This window comes from Acomys russatus, chromosome 20 (genome assembly GCF_903995435.1).
Source record: "Acomys russatus chromosome 20, mAcoRus1.1, whole genome shotgun sequence".
Classification (NCBI taxonomy): domain Eukaryota; kingdom Metazoa; phylum Chordata; class Mammalia; order Rodentia; family Muridae; genus Acomys; species Acomys russatus.
In genome coordinates, this window is record NC_067156.1 from 2,200,576 (window position 1) to 2,224,214 (window position 23,639).

Sequence of the window (23,639 nt, forward strand, 5' to 3'; positions counted from 1 at the left end):
TGGCGAAATCTGGGAAATTTGTAAACACCTGATTATTTTAGTCAAGTAGATGTTTGGGTCTCCTGAGCCCTCAGCCGAGCAGGGGGCAGTAAGTCAAGGGCACAGTTCCATAGGAACATCCATGAGCAGGTTGTGTCTTTACATGGTGTCAGAATTTAGTGAGCAGCTTTAATGATAGCATTTCGTAATAAAGTCCACCAACCTTGGCAGCCTGGCCAAGTCAAATGCATGTTTATTCTGCCCTGGCTTACTGATATTGACTCTCACACCACACGCACACAGTAGACATACCTATATCATCACTGTGCACACATGTGGGCTACAGAATGAAGGCAAGGTAAGGAGGCTGCTGCAGAGCTCAGGAGGTTTCGGATGTGGACTGAGTCGGCCCTGATGAGCTAATGGAGCAGCCGGGTGGGGGAGAGGGATGGAGAATCACTGCTGCTGCCGCTGGTGTCTGGGGTGAGAGGGAAGCTTCAGAGCTCAGCTGGAAGGTAAGAGGCGGGACTAGATCCACATAGCAAATGAGCAGGCTGCGTTGACACAGGGCATGAGCTGTAGAGAGAGTCTCTTGTGTACCTGTCAATAAAAAGCTGATGGCCTCTTAGCTGAGGCAGGAAATCGGAGGTGGGAGTTCAGCAAGGAAGATGAAGTCTGGGATAGAGTCAGAGGGAGATTTCACCCTGGACTCTGAGGAGGACAGACGCATGAAAGTGAGGAGAGGCACACATAGACTAGAATAAAAGGGACCAAGCCAAAGCCTGTGACCCTGACACGTATTCATAGATAACAAGGTCTCGGAGTCATTATTTCTGGAGCTGGGGCAAGGGTGGAAAACTCAGGGCCATGTTGAGAGTGCTCAGTCCTTGTGCACACACCAGGTTTCAGGTGACAGATGAGGTGGGGACTGTTAGGTGCCCATCACTTTGTGGGTGTCAGAGGAAGGAATTTCACCCTTTCCTCAGTCTGACATGTCCACTTAACTCTTGGGCCCCACAATTTAAATTCACCTCAATAAACTTACAGGGTGGCTCCCTCTCTACTTCCAGGAGGACTAAGTCATTGACCATTCTGTGCTGAGTGGGTGATTGACAGGTGGTGCAGTTTCTCAGCCCATGTGGGAGCTGCAGTAACCCTTCTCCCTCAAAACAGAGTGAAAGCTGCTTGTAAAGTCAAGTCTCCTAGGGCAAGAAAGCCACTGTTTTATATAATACGGAGCAGGGCATAGGCTGAGCTCTCAACTGTCCAAAGTCCTGCAACTCCACGTTCTTCCAAAATTGAAGTAAGTTATAGACACCAGTTGGTATTTAGAGAGAACTGGAGACTTGTGTGGTATCGAAAACCTGAATATTTGTAAGTGGAGAGATGGTTTTCCTTTCCCTCTTCTTTGGGGCCTAACACTCTGAGGCCTTGTTGGCTCATATCCGTCTCACTGATCAAAGGTGTCAGCTACAGGTAGGAGCTGCACCATGTGAAGATATGGACTGAGCTGGACAGTTTCTGCCCAGAGAACCTGTTTGTGTTTTGTAGCGACAGACTTAGCAATCAGCTGGGCACAACTGAGAGTGAGTGTCCCTCAGGGATTATTATAGACTCTATAACAGGTGGTAGCTGTGTCCAGAGTATACTCAGATTTCAGATCTCCCAGGAGGCCCCGTGGCTAGGAGGTACAGGAAGGAATTAAGTGGCAGAATTTTGAGTGTCTATGAACGGAAGTCGTGGTAAGTAGACATGGCGAAGGGCAGTGCAGAGGTGGCTGCAGCCCTGGCAATCTTAACATTTCAGCTCCCTGTCCTTACCGTATCAGCAGAGGCCAGCCCTCTACAACTTAGGAAGCTTTCCTAAGCCTGACAAAAGATTTAAAAGTAATTATAAAAGTGTTGTTCATCTCAAGGCCTTTGATTCCATTTCAAGCTTTGATATCACCTAAAAACATTTGCTACAGTGACCTTGCCCTGGTGAACACAGCTCTACCATTTGTTCAAAAGAGCCAAAATTATCTATTTTTCTCGTTAAGAAACTGTGCCTCCCTCACAACTTTTCTCATGATCTGTTTTATTTTCAGCTGTTTTAGGAGATTAAAAAAAACTGACAAAGAAACATGGTGATAGGCCTGTTATTTAAAAATAAATTTTTAATAGCAAATAGTTTTTCCATCTGGGAAAGACTAATCGCTTTCTCAGCAACTAGGCACAAATCAAGATAATTTATTTTCAGCATTTAAAAAAAAAAAAAAAGAGCTTATTCAGACCTATATCACTGCAGCCTCTCAGTTAGAGTGGTATTTCCTGTGCTGAAGGCTAAGCCCTTGGTTGTGTCCTTCATCCTCTGAGGCCACTGTCTCCCAGTGTCAGAGACACTTGGCTTACTAGACCCTGCTCCCACGGTACCTATCACCCCAATCACCCCAGCGCAGGAGGCTATTGTAGCTGGTGGTTTGGCGTCCAGAAGATGCTTTATCAGCAAAACAGCATTCAGTGTCATATCTCAAGAGCCGAGTTTGGGTCCTGGGTCCTATTTCCACAACACACAACCTCTTGTTTAAGAACAAAGAGAAGTCAGGTAGTGATGGAGCACACCTTTAATCCAGCAAGCAGATCTCTGAGTTCAAGGCCAGCCTGCTCTACAGTGAGTTCTAGGACAGCCAGGGCTCTGCAGAGAAATCCTGTCTTGGAAAAGCAAACAAAAGGTGGGGAGAAGAGAGGAGGAGGAAAGGGGAGGAGGAGGGGAGGGGAGGAGGAGGGGAGGGGAGGGGAGGAGGAAAGAGGAGAAACAGGCTGCTTGTTTAGTGAAATCAACAGTTTGGGCTTTCGCTAAACAGCAGGGTCCCATTTTAATCCATTTTGCTCTTGTTTGTCCTACAGAAGAAGAAAAGAACTCTTAGTTAGGAAACATTACTCACAATAACAAACAGGGAGAAGCAGCCCAAATGTCCGTAGGAGCACAGATGGACGAACCAAATGTGGACAGACCCGGTCCAGGGAGTATTATCCAGCTTTAAAAACAGAATGGGAGCTGGGCGTGGTGGTACACGCCTTTAATCCCAGCACTCAGGAGGCAGAGGCAGGTGGATCACTGCAAGTTCGAGGGCAACCTGGTCTACAAAGCAAGTCTAGGACAGCCAAGATAACTTAGAGAAACCCTGTCTGGAAAAACTACCACCGCCACCACCACCAACAACAACAAACAGAATGGGATTTTGACGCGTTCTAAAGTAGATAAGTTTTGAGGCATCAGGCTAAGTGAAATAAACCAGTCATAGACACGTTTTCATTCAAATGAGATACCTGGAATATGGAAATTGAGAGAGAAAGAAACCAGAACAAAGCAGAAGGTTTGCTAGGTGCTGAGGGAATCCGCAGGGGCTTACTGTAGACCGGACACACAGCTTCTAGAAGAGATGCTAGACCGCCCTGAAGACGGATGGCGATGCTGCTGCACAGAAACACGAACGTTGCTAATGCCAGAATGCGTTTTAAGTGGATCGAATAATAAACTTTATTTTAAGTACATTTTACCATAATGTTTGTAATTTTTCCCATTTTTTAAAAAATGTGTACAGATGTGCTGCCTGGATGTAAACGCAGTGCCTGAAGAGAAAGAACAGGGTGTCAGATCCCCTGGGTGACAGAGTCACAAATGGTTGTGAGCAGCCAGGTGGTTGCTAGGAACTTAACCCATTACCTGCTAACGCTTTTCTAGTCTTTTCTCTTTTGTTTTCTTTTGAGGCAGTGTTTGTCTGTGTAGCCCTGACTGTAGCCCCCGTCGAGGGGGGCGGGGCGAGGGGGAGGGGCGGGGCAAAAATGGTTGGCTGTGAATGGAAAGTCTAAGAATGCAGTGTAAGCTCGGTCCACAAGGCTGCATGTCTTGGCTGGTCATCAGCAGACGATGGAATCCCACAGAAGTGGGCTCTAGCGCCCCCGAAGGGGAGACGAGTTAGCAAGGCGAGAGCAAGTAGGCGAAGAGCAAAGGCTTCCTTCGTCCATGTCTTTTTACAGGCTTCCGACCTCAAAGATCTGGATAGAAGTGGATCTACTGACTTCAGATTAAGCAAAAGTCCCTCACTGACATGCCCTCCACTTTTGGATTTTAGTTAACTCTACTTGTAGTCAAATTGACAATCAAGATTAGCCTTCACAGTAACTGATGGAAAAGCGTAGTTCTGACGTGAATTCAGTTAATATTTTTCGAAAACGAGAGAGAAACCATGAAACAGCAAAGACGTCTGCTAAGACATAGCTTTTCTGCAATGATGTGAGTGATCTGTTGGTGTATTAATAATTCCTTTTGAATAACAGAAGACGTGTTCCTTAGTTCTTGGACTATCCACGGTATAGGCTCAATTAAAAACCGTAGTGTGAAGACTTCCATCACCGTGCTGCCACATTTACACAATTAACAAAGTAGTTTAAGCCTTGATTTATATCATTTGCTGATTCCAGCCAATCAGTGTGGCCCACTATTCCCACCTTAGCTGATTCCAGCCAATCAGTGTGGAGGCAGGCTTAGGAAGAAAAACGCAGTTATACACATGTATTTGCTTCTATTGCTGTGATAAGCATCATAACTAAAAGCGACTTGGGGAGGAAAGGGTTTGTTTCAACTTATAGTTTACAGTCTATCATGAAGAAAAACAAGGGTACAGATCAAGACACATATCCAGAGGAAGGAATCAGTGCACAGGCCATGGAGGACTCTATTTACTGGCTTTGCTCTGTTTGCTTTCTTATTATACTCAGCATCTTCTACCCAGAGATTGCCCCGGCCTGCCGGGGTTCGACTAACGCTCAGGAGGAAATTTTTCCTGTATAGGGACAGAACACAAGACACAAAGGGGGCAAGTCTGCATTCTGATCAAACCCCATTTATTGAAAAATTTCACAGAGTTTATATAGGCACAGAGGCATGGGTATTTGCATAAGCAAGGGTTGCTATGGATACCTAACTCTGGAATGCTCCAGCAGGTAGGTATCTACCTTTACAGCTGCTAATTGCTGGAGAGAAATTCCAGGAAAGTCGTGAAGGATCTGGTTAGTCAGGAAAAAGCTCCCGGAACTGCTGCTCACAGGCAGCTGGCCTTTAATCTGATCTTATCAGTAGTCCCAGCGGAAAAGGAGTAGCTCAGGGGTCTGGAATGACCACAATAAATCACAACAGGTGTCTAACTGCTGACCTACAACAAGGTCAGCTAGTTTCTGGTAAATGGCAGACTTCTGGAGAAATAGGAATCTAGGTTCTGACAAGATGGCTGAACATTGGCCATGTAGCCCGTCCCCAACAAGAGATGACATCACCCATAGAGAGTTGGGCCCTTCTCCATCAATCACAGGCTTTCCTCCAGGCCAATCTGTCAGGAGTATTTTCTTAATTAGGCTTCTCTCTTCCAAGAATACCCTAATTTGAATCAAGTTGACAACAAAACAAAACAAAACAAAACAAAAACAAAACAAAAAACCCCAACTAACATTTATGTCTTCTTTGTTTTTGTTTTTATTTTCAGTTATGAACTAGATTTTAATAGTCTCCATTATTTTTTCATAGTTCTTGAGCTTCAGATGGAAATTCTTTTTTTCCTCTCCATTTATTTATTTGTATAATCACTTTATAACCTAATGGTTGCCACCTCTACCCTCTCCTCCCAGACTCACAATCATGCACCCCTCTCCCCATTCTCTTTCCCCTTCTCCTCAGAGAAGTGGAGGCCCACCAAGGGTACCAACCCACCCTGGCACATTAATTCATACTAGGTCAAGGCACATCCTTTCCCACTGAGGCCTGACAAGGCAGCCCAGCCAGGAGAAAGGGATCCAAAGTCTGGCCACGAGTCAGAGACACCCTCTGTGCCCATTGTTGGGAGACCCACATGATGACCGAGCTGCACATCTGCTACATATAGGTACGGGTCTAGGTCCAGCCCATGCATGCTCTTTGGTTGGTAGTTCTGTCTCTGTGAGCCCCATGGGCCCAGGTTAGCTGACTCGGTAGGTCTCCTTGTGGTGTCCTTGACCCCTCAAGCTCCCTCAATCTTTCCTCCCGCTCTTCTACAAGACTCCCCAAGTTTTGCCGATTGTTTGGCTGCGGGTCTCTGCATTTGTTTCCATCAGCTGCTGGATGAAGCCTCTCAGAATATAATTATGCTAGGCTCCTGTCTGCAAGCATAGCAGAGTATCATTAATAGTGTCAGAAGTTAGCTCTCTCCTGTGGGGTGACACTCAAGTTGGGTCAGTCATTGGTTGGCCATTCCCTCAATCTCTGCTCCATCTTCATGCCTACATTTCTTATAGGCAGGACAAATTTTGGGTGGAAGGTTTTATGGGTGGGTTGGTGTTCACCTCCCTGGGCTGGAAGTCACACCTGGCTACAGGAAGTGGTAACTTCAGCCTTCATATCCCTTGCTGCTAAGAGTCTCAGCTAGAGTCAACCCCATAGACTCCCAAGAGCCTCCCTTATCCCAGAGATGCTCCTGCTATCAATTTCCTCTCTTTCTCCCAGTCCTCCCACACGCCCACCCCACCCCCACTCTTCCCTCACCTGATCCACACCCCTGTTACCCACCCACCCCCACTCTTCCCACACCTGATCCACACCCTGTTACCCACCCCACCCCCACTCTTCCCACACCTGATCCACACCCATGTTACCCACCCCACCCCCACTCTTCCCACACCTGATCCACACCCTGTTACCCACCCCACCCCCACTCTTCCCACGCCTGATCCACACCCCTGTGACTCACCCCACCCCCACTCTTCCCACACCTGATCCACACCCTGTTACCCACCCCACCCCCACTCTTCCCACACCTGATCCACACCCATGTTACCCACACCACCCCCACTCTTCCACACCTGATCCACACCCTGCTACCCACCCACCCACTCTTCCCACACCTGATCCACATCCCTGTTACCCACCCCCACTCTTCCCTCACCTGACCCACACCCCTGTTACCTACCCACTCCCACTCTTCCCACACCTGATCCACACCCTGTTACCCACCCCCCCCCCCACTCTTCCCTCACCTGATCCACACCCCTGTTACCCACCCACCCCTACTGTTCCCACACCTGATCCACACCCCTGTTACCCACCCCACCCCCACTCTTCCCACACCTGATCCACACCCCTGTTACCCACTCCACCCCTACTCTTCCCACACCTGATCCACACCCCTGTTACTCACCCCACCCCTACTGTTCCCACACCTGATCCACACCCCTGTTACCCACCCCATATCTTCTTCCACTCAGTTCCCTCCCTCCTTCTACTTTAGATGTTTATTTTATTTCTCCTTCTGAGTGAGATTCAAGCACCCTTCCTTGGGCCCTCCGTGTTACTTAGCTTCTTTGTGTCTGTGAATTGTAGCCTGGTTATCTTGTATTATTATAGCTACTAGCCACTTATAAGTGAGTACATACTACATGTGTCTTTCTGAGCCTGGTGATCTTTTCCTGTTCCATCACTTTGCCTGCAAATTGCATGATTTCCTTGTTTCTAATAGCTGAGTAGTATTCCATTATATAAATGTACACTTTCTTTATCCATTCTTCAGTTGAGGGACATCTAGGTTGTTTCCAGATTCTGGCTATAATGGATAAAGCAGCTACAAACATAGCTGAGCAAGTGTCCTTGTGGTATGTTGGAGCATCTTATGGGTATATGCCCAGGAGTGGTAGAGCTAGGTCTTGAGGTAGAACTATAACCAATTTTCTAAAAGAAATGGCCAGATTGATTTCCAAAGTGGCTGTACAAGTTTGCACTCCCACCAGCAATGAAGGAGTGTTCCCCTTTCTCCACACCTTTGCCAGCATGAGTTGTTGCTTGAGTTTTTCATCTCAAAGTTATCTTGGTTTTCATTTCCCTGATGACTAAGGACGCTGAGCATTTCTTTAAGTGTTTCTCAGCCATTCAATGTTCCTCTGTTGAGAATTCTCCGTTTAGTTCTGAGCCCTATTTCTCAATTGGGTTATTTGGTTTGGTGGTATTTAGTTTCTTGAGTTCTTTATATATTTTGGATATTAGCCCTTTGTCAGATGTAGGGTTGGTGAAGATCTTTTCCCAGTCTATAGGTTGTTTTTTGTTTTTGTTTTTGTTTGTTTCTTCTGTTGACAGTGTCTTTTGCCTTGCAGAAGGTATTCAGTTTCATGAGGTCCCATTTATTAGTTGTTGATCTTAGTGCCTGAGCTGTTAGTGTTCTGTTCAGGATGTTGTCTCCTGTATCAATGCATTCAAAGCTGTTCCCCACTTTCTATTCTATTCTATTTAATATATCTGTATATCTAGCTTTATGTTGAGGTCTTTGATCCACTTGGACTTGAGTTTTGTGCAGGGTGATAAATGTGGATCTATTTGCATTCTTCTACATTCAGTAAGATCAGCACCATTTGTTGAAGATGCTTTCTTTTTTCCATTGTCTGATTTTGGCTTCTTTGTCAAAAATCAAATGTACTTAGGTGTATGGGTTTATTTCTGGATCTTCAATTTTATTCCATTGCTCAACCTGTCTGTTTTTATGCCAGTACCATGTGGTTTTTATTGCTATTGCTCTGTAGTACTGAAATCAGGCATGGTGACACCTCCAGTTCTTTTGTTATTTAGGATTGTTTTAGCTATTCTGGATTTAAATTTTTTTCCACATGAAGTTTAGGATTGCTCTTTCAAAGTCTGGAAAGAATTGGGTTGGAATTTTGATGAGAATTGTGTTGAATCTGTAGATTGCTTTTGGTAAGACGACCATTTTTACTGTTAATCTTACCGATCTATGGGAGCAGGGGACATCTTTCTATCTTCTGATATCTTCTTCAGTTTCTTTCTTCAAAGACTGAAGTTCTTGTCACAGAGTTTTTTCACTTACTTGGTTACAATTACACCAAGATATTTTATAATATTTGTGGCTATGGTGAAGGGTGTTATTTCCCTAATTTCTTTTTCAGCCCCTTTATTGTTTGTATAAAGGAAGGTTACTGATTTTTTTTTTTTTTTAGTTAATTTTGTATCTAGCTACTTTGCTGAGGTGCTTATCAGCTGTAGGAGTTCTCGAGTAGAATTTTGGGAGTCATTTATGTACACTATCATATCATCTGTGAATAGCAATACTTTGACTTCTTCCTTTCCTATCTGCATCTCTTTGGTCTCCTTTAGTTGTCTTATTGCTCTAGCTAGAACTTCAAGTACTATATTGAATAGATATGGAGAGAGTGGGCAGTGTTGTTTTGTCCCCAATTTTAGTAGAATTGTGTTAAGTTTCTCTCCATTTAACTTGACGTTGGTTATGGGCTTGTGGTATATTGTCTTTATTGTGTTTAGTATGGGCCTTGTACCCCTCATCTCTTCAAGATTTTTTAACTTGAAGGAATGTTGGATTTTGTCAATGGCTTTTTTAGTATCTAATGAAATGATCATGTGATTTTTAAATTTCAGTTTGTTTATATAGTGGGTTACAGTGTTGAATTTTCATGTGTTGAACCATCCCTGCGTTCCTGGAACAAAGCCTACTTGATCATGCTGGATAATGTTTTTGATGTGCTCTTGGAATCAGTTTGCGAGTATTTTATTGAGTATTTTTGTATGATGTTCTAAGGAAGACTGGTATGAAGTTCTCTTTTTTGGTTGAGTCTTTGTGTGGTTTAGGTATCAGGTAACTGTGGCCTCATAGGATGAATCTGGAAATGCTCCTTCTGTTTTCCACTTTGTGGAATAGTTTGAGGAGTATTAGTATTAGCTCTTTTTTGAAAGTCTGGTAGAATTCTGTGCTAAAACCATCTGGCTCAGGGCTTTTTTTTTTTTTTTTTGGGGGGGAGACTTTTAATGATTGCTTCTTTTTCCTTGCAGGTTTTAGGTCTATTTAAATTGTTTACCTGAGGCACTCAGGAGGCAGAGGCAGGCAAATCTCTGAGTTGAAGGCCAGCTTGGTCTACAGAGTGAGTTCCAGGATAGCCAAAGCTACACAGAGAAACCCTGTCTGGAAAAACTAGAAACCAACCAACCAACCAACAACAACAACAAAGACAAAAACAAAAAACCTTGCTTACCTGATCTTGATTTAGCACTGGTAGGTGGCATCTATTTAAAAAAAACATCTATTTTGTTTAGATTTTCCAGTTTTGTGACATACAGGCTTTTGAAGTAAGAACTAATGAGTCTTTTGATTCCTTTAGTCTCTGTTATTATGTCACTTTTTAGTTTCTGATTATGTTAATTTGGATACTGTCTCTCTGCCTTTTAGTTAGTTTGGCTAAGGGTTTGTCTATCTTGTTGATTTTCTCAAAGAACCAGCTTTTGGTTTGGTTGATTGTTTGCACTGTTCTCTTTGTTTCTAAGTTATTAATTTCAGCCCTGAGTTTGTTTATTTTCTGCCATCTATTCCTCTTGGGTGTGTTTGCTTCTTTTTGTTTTAGAGCTTTCAGGTGTGCTATTAAATTGCTAGTATAAGATCTCTCCAATTTCACTAAGAAGGCACTTAGTAGCAGGGCATGGTGGCTCGTGCCTTTCATCCCAGCACTCCGGAGGCAGAGGTAGGCGTATTGCTGTGAGTTCGAGGCCAGCCTGGTCTACAAAGTGAGTACAGAACAGCCAAGATAACATAGAGAAACTCTGTCTCAAAAAACAAACGAAAAAAAAAAAAAAAACAAACAAAAGAAGGCACTTGGTGCTATGAACTTTCCTCTTAGCACTGCTTCCATTGGGTCCCATAAGTTTGCATGTATTGTGCCTTAATTTTCACTGAATTCTAAAAAAGTCTCTCATTTCTTTCTTTATTTCTTTCTTTCTTTTTTTTTTTTTTTTTTTTTTTTTTTTTGGTTTTTCGAGACAGGGTTTCCTCTGTGTAGCCTTGGCCATTCTGGACTCACTTTGTAGACCAGTCTGGCCTCGAACTCACAGCGATCCGCCTGCCTCTGCCTCCCGAGTGCTGGGATTAAAGGCGTGCGCCACCACCCCGGCTCTTTCTTTATTTCTTCCCTGGCCCAGTGGTCATTGAGTAGAGAGTTGTTTAGTTTCTGAGTTTGTAGGATTTTTTTGTTTGTTTGTTTGTTTGTTTCCATTGTTGTTGAAGGCCAGCTTTAATCCATGGTGGTCTGATAAGATACAAGGAGTTATTTCAATTTTCTTGTGTCTGTTTAGGCTTACTTTGTGACTTACTATGTGGTCAAGTATAGAAAAGGTTCCATGAGGTGCTGAGAAGAATATATATTCTTTTGTGTTTAGATGGAATATTTTGTAGATATCTGTTCGGCCCATTTGATTCATAATGTCGGTTATTTTCATTGGTTCTCTGTTGAGTTTCTGTTTGGATTACCTGTCACTGCTAAGAGTGGGATGTTCAAGTCTCTGTCTATTAATGTGAGGGGTTCGATGTGTGATTTAAGCTGTAGTAGTAATGTTTCTTTTACAAATGTGGATGCCCTTGCATTTGGGGCATATATGTTCAGAACTGAGATGTCATCTTGGTGGATTTTCCCACTGATGAATGTAAAGTGTCCTTCCCTATCCCTTTTGATTAATTTTGATTGAATGCTATCTTTCTAGATATTAGAATGACTACTCCAGCTTGCTTCTTGGGATCATTTTCTTGGAAAAACCTTTTCCAGCCCTTTACTCTGAGGTAATGTATCTTTGTTGCTGAGGTGAGTTTCTTATATGCAGCAGAATGATGGGTCCTGTTTTCATATTCATTCTATTAGTCTGTGTCTTTTTTATTGGGCGATCGATTCCATTGGTATTGAGAGATACTAATGACCAACAACTGTTAATCCTTGTTATTTTGGTGTTGGTGCTAGCAGTGGTGCATGCGCACCTGTGTGTGCACTCTTCTTTTTTTGGTTTTGCTAGTGTGGGGTTATTTGTTTCTTGTGTTATTGAGTGTGGTTAACCTACTTGAGTTGGAGTTTTCCTTCTAGTATCTTTTTGTAGGCCTTAATTTGTGAATAGATATTCTTTAAATTTGATTTTGTCAGGGAATATCTTGTTTTCTCCATCTACAACGACTAAAAGTTTTGCTCAGTATGATTGCTCGTCTGAATTGGCGTCTGTGGTCTCTTACGGCTTTCAAGACATCTGCCCAGGCCCTTCTGGGTTGAGAAGTTGGTAAAATTCTAATAGCTTTGTCTTTATATGTCACTTGGCCTTTTTCCCTTGCTGTTTTTAATATTCTTCCTTTGTTTTGTACATTTAGTGTTTTGATTTTTATAGAGAGGATTTTCTTTTCTAGTTCAATCTATTTGGTGTTCTGTAAGCTTCTTGTATTTTTATAGGCATCTCTTTCTTTAGGTTGGGGACGTTTTCTTTTGTGATTTTTTTTTTTTAATTATTTTCTGGGTCTTAGAGCTGAGAGTCTTCTCTTTTGTCTATTCCTATTATTCCTATGTTACAACGGTCCAAAAATCACTGAAGGAAGGCCCCGGACTCAAAAAGTATGTGAAAACAAAGAATGTTTATTTTATAGAAACAGCCTGTATGTGGAGGTCAACCATCATTGTAAAATGGCACTAACCCCAACAAGGAGCTTACCGATCTTTTAAAGGCCTCTGTGGGAATCCTATCTGTGGATACATGACTCTAACTGGGATTGGCCAGTGCCTGTGGAGGCAGACCCGTGTTCATTGAGGCTACATGGCTCTAGTTATGGGCCTTTTATCAATATCCAGTCCCCCGAATGTTTAGTGTTTTCATAGTGTTCCAGATTTTTTGGATGTTTTGTGTCAGGAACTTTTTAGATTTATTTTCTTTGACTGGTGTATCAATTTTTTCTTTTTCTTTTCTTCTTCTTCTTCTTTTCTTTTTTTTTTTTTTCCCCCAAGACAGAATCTCTCTCGGTGTAGCCTTGACTGTCCTGGACTCGCTTTGTAGACCAGGCTGTCCTCAAACTCACAGTGATCCGCCTGCCTCGACCTCCCAAGTGCTGGGATTAAAGACGTGCGCCACCAGCAGCTGGCTTTTCATGCCTGAGATTCTCTTCCATCTCTTATATTCTGTTGGTGATGCTTGTGTCTGTAGTTCCTGTTCTCTTCCCTAGGTGTTCCATCTCCAGGATTCACTCAGTTTGTGGGTTTTTTTTTGTTTTGTTTTGTTTTGTTTTGTTTTTAATTGCTTCTATTTCTGTTTCTGGCATATCTGGATAGCCAGCTGAGGTTGGTCTATTATGATAGACTCCCCTTCTCAGCAGAATTCCCTTTCTGAACCCTAGAAACTCTAATGAGTGCCACATAGCCAGCAGGGAAGACTGCAGGCCCAATCCTTTCCTGAGAAGAAACCAATTCAAACAAGCACCTGGAGATTCCTGGAAGACCCCACCCTATGCTAAGGAGATCCTAGCCTTAAGGAAATGACCTTTAATCATACCTAGAAGTTCTTCTGCCACCCATAGAAATAATTAAGTACTGTGTTTTCCTTCTTATTATAGGACCCCGTGTTACTGCATGTAAATGAGGTACTGCACTGCTGCATGTAGATTAAGCATCCTGGCACCCCTAACCCCAGCAAATTAGACACATTCACCCACAAAGCCCTCCCCACTGCCCAAGGCTTATAAATCAAGGCTGGCTGGCTTGTGCTCTGGTGTTCCCACCATTCCTTCACCGTGACCATCTGAGACTCCATTTATTCTTGGGGAAGAACCGCTGTTGGACACCCAGGGCTTGACTGCTGGCCAAGCTCAGTGCTGACCCCTGGTGAACCACCCACAGCGCTACCAGGCCCACATCTCACAGGACCTGACTTCTGGCCAGTTTCACATATCCACCTGCTTCCTCTGCCATGTTTAGCACAGCAATTTGGCAAAGGGTTGTAACACTTTTGGAATCATCACTGGATTGTAGAGTTCCTGAGTCTGTACTGCCATCTAATACCAGTTAATTTTATTCTAAAAGAGCTAATCTGTAACACCCAGTGGAAAAATCATTTCTACCTCCCATAGTGAGATGGGAGCCTTGCTGAGTGTACAGGCTTCACCCTAAAGAGCTGTAGCCATTCCTGAGAGAAACAGGACTTTTGACCTCAAGCTCTATCCATTCTCATCTGGGAGCAAGCCGATCAGATGGCCAGAAGTGGAACCAAGGCCACTTGCTAGATGCCAAACAACACATTTTATTAATTTTCTTCACCTGTTTGATTGGTTTTTTTCCTGTGTTTCTTTAAGAAATTTATTCATTTCCTCTTCACAGACCTCTATCACCTTTGTAAGGTTGGATTTCAGGTCATCTTATGCTTTGGTTGTGCTAGGATATCCAAGGCTTGCGGTAGTAGGATAGCTGGGCTCTGGTGGTGCCATATTGCCCTGGCTCTTGTTAATTGTTCTTACCCTGGCCGTTGGCCTTCTGGTTGTCCCTGGTGATGGCTGGATGTTCCTGATGCCAGCAGGACTCCTTGGGAGGCATTTAGAGCCTTGGGTCCGACAATGGGGCTCAGGGAACAGCCTGATGCTAAGCTATGTTCGATGTGGTCTTGAATGTTCCTGGGGTCCCTCGGGAAGGGGGTCAGAGCTGTGGGCCTGACAATGGAGCTTAGGAGACAGAGCGCAGTTCACCTCTGCTGGCTGTGCCCCAGGTGAACCCTACCGTGTATGTCTTAATCAGTGTTTTATTGCTGTGAAGAGACACAATGACTTGGCAACTCTTATAAAAGAAAAGCATCTAGTTGAGACATGCTTACAGCTTCAGAGGTTTATTTCATTACTGTCATAGTGGAAATCATGGCGGCATGCAGGCAGACATGGTGCTGGAGTAGGAGTTGAGAGTTCGACTTCTGGATCCACAGGCAGCGGGAAGAGACAGACACTGGGCGTGGCTTGGGCTCTTGAAACTTCAAAGCCCACCCTCAGTGACACACTTCCTAGAATAATGGCACAACTACTCCAACAAGGCCATACCTCCTAATCCTTATCAAACAGTTCCACGCCTTATAACCAAGCATTCAAATCTACGAGCCTATGGGAGCCATTTCTATTTAAGCCAACACACTGCACAGCATCTTCGTATGGAGTTTCTTCCTAGAGATGTGAACAACTTTCAGAATTCAGAGACATAGACAGAAATGTAATTAACATAGTTACAAAGTGATGGCCTTTTATACTCTGGTTTCTCTTTAGATTATATAAAACTTTTGCCTTTCACAAAGTGATGAGTTTTGAATATTGTTTTTAATATTTGTGTCATGATAAGTTCATATAATTTAAATCTAAAAGTAATCATATCTAACAATTTGCTTACAAAATTCCTAAGAATTTAATAATTGGGTTTCAGAGGCCAGTGCATATCTAGTTTAGCAAATCATGAAGCCTTATTTCTTCATGGGAATTAAAGGGTCTTGGAAAAGCTTGCCGTGGCAATCCCACAAAGCAGAAAAATTGGGAGATTCCTGTCACATGGGACTCACAATGTACTCTCAGCTCTTCTGGCTTCATTTTCTTCACAGCAGACTCAGCACTCAGAACTGCATTGCCCATAGGCTCTGCTTTCTACATTGTGTCCCTTGCTATGTCTCTTTGCATTACCATTTGTGAGTTACTTCCTCTCCCTTTCACTCCCACTGCACTCCTAGCTCTCCCTCCACTGTGCACTCCTGGCTCTCCCTCCACTGTGCACTCCTGGTTCTCCCTCCTCTGTGCACTCCTGGTTCTCCCTCCTCTGTGCACTCCTGGCTCTCCCTCCTCTGTGCACTCCTGACTCTCCCTCCACTGTGCACTCCTGACTCTCCCTCCACTGTTCATGTTCCCAGTTTCCACCAACCAGACCAACTTCTCTGCTGGCATTTTCCATGGTTTTCTCCAATCCTCCCTTTCTTCTTTTGGCACAAAAGTTTACAGGAATCCTCGTCTACAGAGGATTAAGATGAAATCTGCAGCAAATTCAGCTTCAGGGCATTTTCTTCTGCTTTCCTCACTCAGTGCCGAGGATTCTTATGCATTCAGCCAGCAGAAGAGAGAGATGAACACTATGGGGTATTATTTCATTCTTGTTTACTGGCGTGTTTGTATAGTGCTGGGGATGGAGCCAGGACCTCATGCATGCGAGGCACATGCCTGTCCCGGAAGCATCTTGAGATGCGTCCTTGAAATACCCTTGAAGTGCCTGACCAACAACTGTGCTCTCATCAATAAGAAAAGCGTAAGATAGAGGAATTGGTAGAAAAGCTAGCAAGCCCTATAATAAAATGAAGTATTAAAAACAGATCTCTAAAAGGCTGATTATCAAATAATCTCATTTGAAAGCCCTGATAATATATGGTTATCAAATATTAAGTAATTCATAAATGCTTTTAAAGCAAGATATTGTACAGAGCCTTCCAAGGGAAAGAAGATTCTCATGAACCAGTGGTGGAGATTTGTTGTTTTTATTATGTTCTTAATGACTATAAATATAAAGTAGGCATAAATATAGCCCTCATGTAATCATAAAAACAAATGTAAAAATACCATAGCATTTTAATGAGAAGTATTAATTCTACCTGATGAATGTTGTTTTTAAAAACAAGTTGCCATTTTTAAAATAGTGTGTTAAAAAAAAAGAAGTGTTTTGAAAAAATAATTGATTAAACAATGATTTAATAAATCTCATCCTCATTCACTGCTGGCAACAAATGGCAGTTATGGCATCTCTGTTTTCTCCACCCACAAAATATTGCCACACAAACATCTTCATTGTCATACAAACATTAAAAAATAATGTTTCTTCTCTTCTGGATTCTTTCAGATCTACCACTGTTAATAAACAAAAGAAAAAAAACCAATAAAACATATTTTCTAAATAGCTCATAGATGTCTTCAGTATTTAATTTATAGTTGCCCAAGAGAATTTTTAACTTTCTTTTTTATCTAGTGATTTTTTATTTTTTATTTTATTATTACTATTTTTTTCTTTTTTTCTTTTTTTTTGGTTTTTTGAGACAGGGTTTCTCTGTGTAGCCCCGGCTGTCCTGGACTCACTTTGTAGACCAGGCTGGCTTCAAACTCACAGTGACTGGCCTGCCTCTGCCTCCCAAGTGCTGGGATTAAAGGCCTGTGCCACCACACCCGGCTTATTTAGTGATTTTTATCTCTTAAACCCTACTGTTTTTTTCTGCTCTCTGTCTCTCCAGCTGTCAGTCCTGGGTGGGAGGTGGAGGCAGAGACATGCGTATGATGCTCACACCTTTCCCCGGCCACTTGACCTAGTGACTTCAAAGAAATCATTTAGAGTAGAGCAGTGGCTCTCCACTTTCCTAATTCTGCGGCCCTTTAATACAGTTCCTGGTGGTGTGGTGACCCCAACCATAAAATTATCTGATTGCTTCTTCATAACTGTAAATATGCTCCTGTTATGAATCATAATGCAGATGTCTGATATGCAGGATATCTGCTATGCAACCCCTGGCTCTGCATCTTGAGACCCACTGCAGTAGAAGTTTTGGAATGGGGTAAAGCACAAAGGGTGGTAACAGGAGACACAGCTCTCATACCTGGGCCTGGGGGAAGCAGGAGCAGGCTGACATTGCTGGGTGCTGGGGCTGAAGGACACCTGGCTAAGGCTGTGGTGCCTGAGGTTGGCTGGTGTCGTAAAAGCTGTGAATCTGCTATTATTACTACCAAGGTAATTGGTTACCACTGTGGCAAAAATGGCAGCAAGCACCATACATGCATAAAGGAGATAGTCCCTCCTCCACAAATTCCTGCTAGCATCCTCTGTAGGCAAACCCAAGAGGGATTCAGTTGAAAGAGGAGGACGTGCAGTGATTCCCTGTATTCACATGTGCTATGTTATACCATCCTTTGCCCTCACTCATTCCATTTCCAGTGGATGTCTGGAACAGGAGAAATATCTGCCACTTGTGGGACATACTATGCCTTTCTCTTATATGCAAATATGGGTGATAAAATTTGATTTATAAATTGTGCACACTAAAAGGTTGACAATAAGCTAATAATAACATGAGACAATTATGACAATAGGCTGAACTAAAAATTACACGGCACGCAGTCTTTCTCATAATATTATATTGTACTGTGCATTGACTCTCTGACTGCAGGTGACTGAGAGCATGGGGGGTAAGACTTTGACTGAGAGGAGATGATGGTGCCACGGTGCCTGGGCTCAGTACTGTGGCAGTATATACATGGGTGGGCTGAGCTGATAGACAACTGAGAAACCATGGTACGTACCAGCACTTAGTCGGTGCAGGTGGATGAAGATGCCAAGGAGTTTTTTAGTGGCTTCCTCTGAGGAAGGGAGAGATCAGAGTTTCGGTGAGCTTTGTCAGAGGTGCACCCAGCCTTGACTTTCAGCATCACCCTTAGTTCTGGAGATAACCCTGTTGTTACTGACAGCTCACAACCACGCATCCAGAGAACAGTGTTACCATTTCATGGAGGTAAAAGCAATCAGGATCACAAACTGGTCTTAGCTCGGGCAACACCCTTGTGTGGCAGAGAAGGTATCTGTGGACTAGGAAGCATGCCAGTGGCCACAGATGTTCCCAGAAAGACTGACAATGGGCAGGAGCAGATGGTCTTGGCTGATTTCTGCTGCTTCCAGCACATTCAGTTGTTGATCTGACGTGACTCTCTAGGACAAACACACAAATACAAAGGAAAAGTGGGGCATCTTTGGTGACATCTTTCCCACACCCCAATCTTTCTCCAAAGATAACGGACTGCACTGAGGCTGTGAAAAGACTGTCCTGATGATAAAGGCTATGGTCTCCCAGCCTCAGGGGATCCCTCTTCAGCAAACAGTCAGTGTTTTGCATGGCTCTGCAAACAACTTGAAGGAATGATGATCCATGCACCTTTCCCATGACTAATGACAGTGCAAAGCCACATTGCCCTGTGGCTCAGCAAAAAAGGACGAATTCTTCACAGCCACACAAGGTACCCACCTGCAGACACCAGCTCTGATTCCCCACCCCGTTTCCCTGTGGCATGGGTGGATGAAGCTGAAGTGGTTCTCCAAGCATTGTCTTCCACACGGTGGCACTCCTCTCATCCAGGAAAGGAGACTCCCCGAGCCTCATTAATAGACTCCACCATCCCTCTCTAGTCATGGAGGAAGGACTGCAGCCATTTTGCTCCTTCTCCATGGTCTACCTCTTTCTACAGCCCTGTTTCCCCCCAGTCTGCTGGTAAGACAGGCTTTCCTGTTAGGCCTGGCTGCCCTAGAATCATGCTCCTCCATGCTCGTTCCTTCTGCACAGAGCTTTGGCTGTTAGCCTTTCCTTCACTCTGTGTGCATGCTGAAACCAGCCAGTCTTATAACTCATTTCATGGGCCTCGGTTCTCTGTTTTCCTGGGGTTGATTACTTATCTCAACAGGCAGGGCAGGATGAGGCATTGCAATGCAAACAGGGGAAGCATGTCTTCAGACCATGGTCATAGCTTCATGTTAGGTACGTATGCATGCAGAAGCAAATTCCACGTGGCCAACCCAGCATGTGACTGGCCCTGGAGTCCAGCCATCAAGGGCTTATTGGCAGGTACTGTGCATCTGTTAGCTGATACAGCACACAGAGAATGAACGTCTCCAACCATTGCCATAGTGTAGGCTAATGAGAACCAACACCAAATGGCTAAGGGCAGCCAGCTGCAGCAGCTAAGCATCTCAAGACAGCTTCATAACATGGCCCAAACATAATCTGCAGACAAAAGCACCTGTCCAGTTTATGAAGTAACCCGTGTCTCCAGAGTGTGTGCCGGTCCCATCCTTAGGCCCGAAAGAGTTTGTTAAGGTGACTTATTTAATCACATAGTGAATGGCTGACTCGTGGTTGGCGCTGTGCTTGGATCCTGGACTCTGCAGAGGAAGGAAGCACCCAGACATGATAGTTTCTGGTGTTGGTTACTGTGCTGCAATGTTATATTGGACATACCAGTAGATTAAAAAAAAAAAAAAACACCTAGCATTTCCAGGACACTTGATGCACAACAGAGGTGGATAACCTTTGCGCCCGCTCTCACCTAATTGTCACAGGCATGCGACATTAAGTGTGGTCATTTGCCTTTGGTGAGTTTGGTTCCTGAGAATTCTCCCCTCAAGCCTCGTTTTCTCTGGGGAGTCTGGGTTTGGAACACGGTGATCCTGCCAAAGGTGCCAAACTGAAACAGACAGTTTGACTTTCCTATGCCATCCTGATTACAACAGAGTTCATCCGATCCAGACCTTAGGTGACCCGGGCAGCTTCTCAAAGTTGTGATTCATGTACAAGATGCAAGGCTCCAAATATGAAAACTCATATCTGATCAGAATGTGAGATGGAGGTTCAAGTCTCCGAGGAAACTCCAGCAATGTCGATCGGGGATGGCTTACTTTCGAGGACACTAAAGGTGGCATGCCTTGGACAGCCTGGAAGAGGACAAGCAGCTCGATTGTCAAGGGTTCCGGTTGTCCCAAGGAGGACATGAATCCACCCCCAGAAAGTCTTATCAATCAACAATTTAAACTTGAGCTATTGACATAGTAATAACTTTTACCACAAAGTGTCACTATGCTAATAATGATCCTGATACTGTGCGGCTTTTAGCTTCATTTCAGCCAGAGATGATGACCCATGATTGCTGACTATGGCTTACGTGACATTCACCCAATGCCCTCCCATGTCTTAAACAGCAGAGCAGAAAGGGGCTGGCATGCTGCCACTGCTCTAAGAAAAAAGGGAGGACCAAAAGGGCCTGACTCGGTACTTAGACAGTTGTAATAGCTCTGAGCAGTCAAGTTCAGCAACTTGCTGTAATGGCAGAGTGTCCCTGCTACCTTCCAGACATCGGCAGACGTCAGTGTAAAAATCAGGTTTGCGGATGAGAGACAACTAGTAAAACAGCGTGGGCCCCCAATCTGAAAGGCACTGAGGGAAGCCGCCAAATTTTACCTCTGATGGGGTCAACGGAGACCTCAGGATGCAACATCAAGACGGGCTTCAGTGAAATGAAGCACTTAAAACATTTTTCGATCGCACACATTTGTTCAGCCTCTTGTAGAGCTGTGCACGTGTGTAAACTGCACTCAAAACACCCATTACTTTTCCATCCAGGTCTCATGGAACTCCACGTGGATGTGATCTTCTGAGGTCTGTTGTCATTCTTTATCTACCACTGGCATCGTAACAGGAAGACACCACATTCCTCCTCTCCTGCCAATGCATAAACTATCAACAGTGAGCACAGCGTGTGTGTCTGTGTGTCTGTGTGCGTCAATCACGGGTATGGTGAATGGTACAGAAGGACAGCCACTTAAGTCGTCTCCACACAGGGATAAAACGCCACCAAGAGTGATTCTAACCATCTCTTTCAGTCAGGCAAGCTCTCCCTGCTGTGAGTGGCACAGCTGACCCTTCACACTCTCCGTGGCTTTGCAGACAGAGACCATTGACTATCTAAAAGCCACAGGCAGAGTAACTTTCAGGATGTTCCTACTGCAACTATTTCCACAAGCAGTTTCAGGAGGGTGGTAGTAATGAGGTGAGCAGAAATCTGGATGCAGCCATGAAAATAACTTGTAGGCATAACATTACTTGTTGATTTTTACATTCTTTAGGTTTTCTTTTCTTTTATCCTTTTTTATTTAATTATTTTATTCAGATTACATCTCAGTTGTTATCCCCTCACTTGTATCTTCTTGTTCCTCCTTCCCTCCCTCTTTCACCCTATTCCCCTCCGCTAGGTCTGTGACAGAAGGGGACCTCCTCCCTCACTGTAGGTCACAGCCTATCAAGTCTCCTTCTGATAGTCTGCTTATCCTTTCTCTGAGTGCCACCAGGCCTCCCCACCAAGGGGAAGTGGTCAAATATGGGGCACTAGAGTTCATGTCAGAGTCAGTCCCCACTCTCCACTCAACTGTGGAGAATGTCCTGTCCATTGGCTAGATCTGAACAGGGGGTTCAATGTTTACTGAATGTATTGTCCTTGGTTGGTGCAGTAGGTTGAGCAGACACCCCTAGATCCAGATTTGCCTGTCATGATGTTCTTTTTATAGGTTTCTAGGACCCTCTGGATCCTTCTATTTCCCCATTCTCCAATACTTCTCTCACCTAGAGTCCCAATAGGAAGTCCCCACGTCTATCTCAATCTCCTGGTAAGTGAAGACTTTCATAGGATATTTGGGCTAGTGTCCAATTATAAGTGAGTATATATCATGTGAGTCTTTCTGGGTCTGGGTTAACTCACTAAGGATGATTATTTCCAGTTCTATCCATTTGCCCTCAAATTTGAGGATTTCCTTGTTTTTAATAGCTGAGTAGTATTCCATAGTGTAAATGTGCCACAGTTTCTTTATCCATTCTTCTACTGAGGGACACTTAGGCTGTTTCCATGTTCTGGCTATTATGAATAAGGCCGTTATGAACATGGTTGAGTGTATGTCCCTGTTGTATGCTTGAGAATCTTCTGGGTATATTCCAAGGACTGGAATAGCTGGGTCTTGAGGAAGCCCTGTTCTCAGTTTTCTGAGATAGTGCCAGACAGATTTCCAAAGTAGCTGCACTGGTCTGCATTCCCACCAGCAATGAAGGAGTGTTTCTCTTTCTCCACATCCTTGCCAGCATATGGTGTCACTTGAATTTTTGATCTTAGCCATTCTGATGGGTGTAAGATAGAATCTCAGAGTTCTTTTGATTTGTAGTTCTCTGATGATTAAAGATGTTGAGCATTTCTTTAAGTGTTTCTCAGCCATTTGATATTCCTCTGTTGAGAATTTTCTGTTTAATTCTGACCCCCATTTCTCAATTGGATTATTTGGTTTAATTTCTTGAGTTCTTTATGTATTTTGGATATTAGACCTTTGTCAGATGTAGGGTTGGTGATGATCTTTTCCCAGTCTGTAGACTTCTTATTTTTTTTAATTCAATTACCTTTATTAGCTTATCAATGTTACATTTTATACATAATATTTAGTCATCTTCTCAAAGGGCTCTAATTTTAGTACATCATGTTAATAGTAAATAGCCACTTGTGATGGCTATAACATGGCCAAGCTTTTTTAATATCCTCTGGGAAACTAGAAAGCCAATCATTTCACATGCATGTTGAGTAGTGTTCCAAAATAGCTAGGAAGCTGCTGCAATTTTAAGCAGAGGAGGAAACAATGTTTATTTTGGTCTTTTTGTGTTTGTAGTCCAGCAAATTATATTTTCAATTAACAGCAGCAATGAAAACATAAAAAAAAAAAGTGCTCTGCTTCTTAACTTTTGAACTTCAATGCAAATTGAAACAAAATAGTATTGTAGTCTTTTGGGAATCAATTAGCCATCATTAGTACAGCTGAACATTCTTATCGATAACCAGGCTCAGGTCCAGGCTCAGCCCTGCCCAACAGGAAGACTGCTACCAGCACAAGGTTTAGCCCCACAAGAAGGAGGCGTCATGGTACTTGCAGGAAATGGTGTAGTAAGCACCAGGTTGGCTTAAAGCAATTCTGTCAGCCCGCTTCCTCATAGAAGCCAGGACCACAGCCCAGGCATGGCCCAACTGTAATGGGCTTTGCCCTCCCCCATCAATCACTAATTGAGAAAACGCCTTATAGCTGGATCTCATGGAGGCATTGCCTTAACTGAGGCTCCTTCCTCTCTGATGACTCTAACTAGTACGTGTTCCTTTCGAGAACGCTGACTAATTCGTCTGTATATGAAGCAAAATTTGTATATCAAAGCTGATGATGCCCGAAGAGACCCCTTTCCTTCCTGGA